Genomic DNA, 3638 nt, shown 5'->3' with positions numbered 1-3638 from the left:
TGTGTGTGTGTGTGTGTGTGTGTGTGTGTGTGTGTGTGTGTGTTCGCCCGGGGCACCAAACAGGCTAGGACCGCCACTGCTCTCACCTGTGTGTATGCTGATATATTTGATCATGTTCAGCAGCAGAGGACAGCCTGATGTTAAGATAATTAATTTGCCACAGAAGCTGAAGGTGTTTTCTATTCTTTATTTAACATTTAGAAAAATGCACCTAAGTGTTATTCGATTTTGCACAAATGTTATTTCACAGATGAGTCACTACATCCTCTCCATTATCTGAGAGATCAAGTTTCAAGTTGTTGTTTGTCATAAACAGGCAACAATGGCACATCACTGCCAGCAATGAAATACTCAGCCTCCTCAATATTGCACACAGAAAACTGCACATAAGTAAGAATTAGATAAAAAAAAATAACATATATGAATAAAGAATATGCACTATAGCAGCTATAGTGCAGAGGTAGTGGTACATACATACAGTGTGTACAGTGATTGTGTAAACCAGGGTGGGGGCCTCCAGGTTTTAGATGATCCTTGATCCAACACAGCTGTTTTAAACGGCTAAATGACTCCTCAACTTGTCTTGAAGTTCTCCAGAGGCCTGGAAATGAACTAATCATTTGATCCATTTGTGTTGATCCAGGGTGAGCTCTAAAAGCTGCAGGCCCTCGAGGCCTGGAGCTGCCCACCCCTGGTGTAAACAGTCCAATATTTCAGCAGCTCAGTGATGGCTTGTGGCTAGAAATTCTTCCTCCATCTGCTGCTGTTGATGCTTCTGTGAAGTGTACGGCTGTGGTGGATGGAACCAGAGAGGATCTTCAGGCCTGTCTACCTGTAGAGGTCCTGGATGGCTGGCAGAACCACAGACAGACTGAATACTCTCGATGGTGCATCGATAGCATGTGCTGTCTTTGACGGTGACATGAATAAATAAAGTTTGGGCCTTTGTGTTTTGAAGATTGAAGACTTTGGGGTTCTCTTTGGACCACAGCCAATAAGGTCTTGGCAAGATGGTCAATCACTTATACCAACAACAGAAATACTGGCACTGATGCACAGGGATAAGGCTCCTGCTACAGCAGAGAATGGGAAGTGCAAAGAAATCTAATCTTGTCTGTGTTTCACGTAGTTTCATGCTCCATTGGGGAACACTGAGGCCCCAAACTGTGTAAAATAAACACATTAACCAGATTTAAAGGGTTAAAGGCTGAGACGGTGTTATGACTGCACTTGTCCAACTCCACAATGAAGCCGCATGAGATTTCTGCATGTTCAGCATCATCTCGTCAGATTTCAGCAGATGTGTTGTTCAGAGGAAACTGCTCAGATCTATCATTCAATCATAGATGTGTTATATAGAGAAGTGACTCTTAGAAACATGGATGCAGGAGAGCAAAACTGTGCCGCACACAAGACGTCAGAGACACACCTCAGGGGCAAAAACACAGATGCAGTGAGTGGGTGAAGTGAAGAAGAGGAAGTGTCTCGGTGTCTTTAACCGTCTGCATGGACATAAACCATGTGGACACAGCTGTTCCCACACCTGCCTGCTGTTTCTGTCATCTCCTCCAGTTTGTGTAAATGATTCTTTAACGTTAGGAAGAAAAGTAATAAAAGAGTTTCACTTTAAGTTTCATAGTCAGTCTGTGGATCTGCTCCACAGAAACCCCCTCTGTGCTGCCAGTAACAGTCTGAGTTTGACTTTTGTACAATAAAAATGATCAAACCTGAAAGCTGAGGGATTTAACTCTGAGTACAACAGCGTGTTTGATACATGCGCCTCAGATATGAAATATTTATTTGTCTTAAACATTTTGGTCTTTTAAATGTTTCAAAGCCTTAAACACAAGATTTTTAATGAAGGTGTTTGAACCTGGAGCACGAGCTGCCTCCAAGTCCACGGAGACAGTCACTGGTGAAATGCGTGACATCACGTGGATGGAGACACGGAGCCTGCGGTGTTTCAGCTCGAATGTTTCACCGTTTTTGTGCAGATTAAACTAGAAAAAAATCTCGAGTGACAGAAAAAGAGACAAAAGAGACACTGAAACATTGTTTGCATGGATGAATGTTTTGTGTTTGTGTAGGTCTGTTTTACATATTACAGCGTGGCACAGTTATTGCTCTTTACACGGACACGCGCGCTTTCCTACAGACTTCCGGTACTGCCTCATCCTCCGCTCCTCGAGACGTTACTCTGACTCTCGGTTTCAACTGCAGCATCAACAGGTCAGTGAACTAAACTTTACTCTTTATTGTTTTTTTCAGTTCCTATTATTATCATTTAAAGCGGACACGTGATTGACTTCAAATTGACAATAATCATTCATCATTAGATCAGCTGCACGAGGTCTGACCGGCGTATAGAAATATAAGATATTTCCAAAATCAAACTCGAGTTTGAATGTTTGCATCTTGCACCGAGGTGAGGTTTGCGCGAGTGAAAGTTTTATTGTTAATATTTTTGTCAGTGAGAAGAAAATAAAACAAAAAAATTAAAGAAATAAAAAAAATCTCAATTATGGAAAAACGAAGAAGCTCATAAATCAGAGGCTCTGCAGACTTTTCTGTTTGTTTCCAGCCCGAGTTTATCATGAAACGCTCAGTGGGACAGGATTTAAACCTGGAGCGCGAGAATGACGTAGGCGTGTTCATGTTCCGTAAACGAGTGGTCGGTAACGTGTGCGCGCGGAGGAACAGTGACTCCTCTGATATGAGACGGGCCCTCTTTACTGAGCCGGTGCTGAGCAGCAAACACAGCAGCGCCGACATCATAACCGCCAACCACAGGAGCGAAGCTCCAATAAAGAAAGAGAAAATAATGTGACAGCTTCCCTTCTTTATCTAACTGTCACCTGGAGCAACCATCAGATTTGTTCTTTATTAAACTGCGTGGTATCTGGTCAGTGATCCTGAAAGAGCTCAGACGTGTTTGACACGAACACTGCCGCTGGTGTCAAACACACTACAGGGTGTCTCCCACTCAGCCAAAGAGCAGCTGCCACCAAAACAAGGGTGCAGGTTTGATTCCTGTGACCTCAACAATAATCCTTTTCATCAGAGATGGAGTTTGTCTGCAGTCCCCGTGTCTGTGATTGGTGGAGAGCTCAGTGCTGTTAAAGAAAGGCTGATTTTACTTTTCCATATTAGATCATATTGATTAATACTTTTACCATGTGCCTTTGGCCTGGCATGCTAAATTATACTGTGATTTAAGCCTCCATGCTGCTAAAATTCCCCAACATTTCCTGACATGCGGAGAACGTGACCTTTGTACAGCAGCTGCGTGTTTTTAAGACACGTTTCATAACCACAGAGGAAACAGACACAGTTCACGCTGGGTCACACAAAACTGAAAGTAACCCGAGACAGTAAAGACATGCAGGTCTACTCGGTTTATACACTGCATATAACCAAACTAAGGATATTTCTGTGAAGGTTCTCAGTCATCCAGGTCATTGTGAAACCTGGTGGGGCCAGGTTTCACAATGAACCCACCCGAAACTCTGGCTGATTGGGACCCACACCCAGTTTCACACCTTGGCTCAGGCGATTAGAGGATCATCAGGGGTCCTTTTGTCCCTCTGTGGGGGGAAACTCCCACTAGGTTTATATCTGGGACTCTCCACCATTTGACC

The 3638-nt window shown here is 43.5% G+C and overlaps 1 protein-coding gene across 1 annotated transcript in view; it reads left to right on the top strand.

Annotated features, from left to right (window-relative positions):
* Nucleotides 1-2189: 2189 nt before the first annotated feature.
* LOC102305982 (phospholipase A and acyltransferase 3) overlaps nt 2190-3638 on the top strand; it is a gene marked incomplete in the record, with an annotated part of 5789 nt that continues 4340 nt past the window's right edge. The window contains 1 exon segment of the mRNA XM_014329894.2: nt 2190-2213.

The sequence above is a fragment of the Haplochromis burtoni genome, unplaced genomic scaffold, assembly GCF_018398535.1.
Source record: "Haplochromis burtoni strain Fernald_Lab_line unplaced genomic scaffold, NCSU_Asbu1 Contig_597, whole genome shotgun sequence".
In the NCBI taxonomy this organism is placed as follows: domain Eukaryota; kingdom Metazoa; phylum Chordata; class Actinopteri; order Cichliformes; family Cichlidae; genus Haplochromis; species Haplochromis burtoni.
This window is presented reverse-complemented; position numbering and strand designations above follow the sequence as displayed.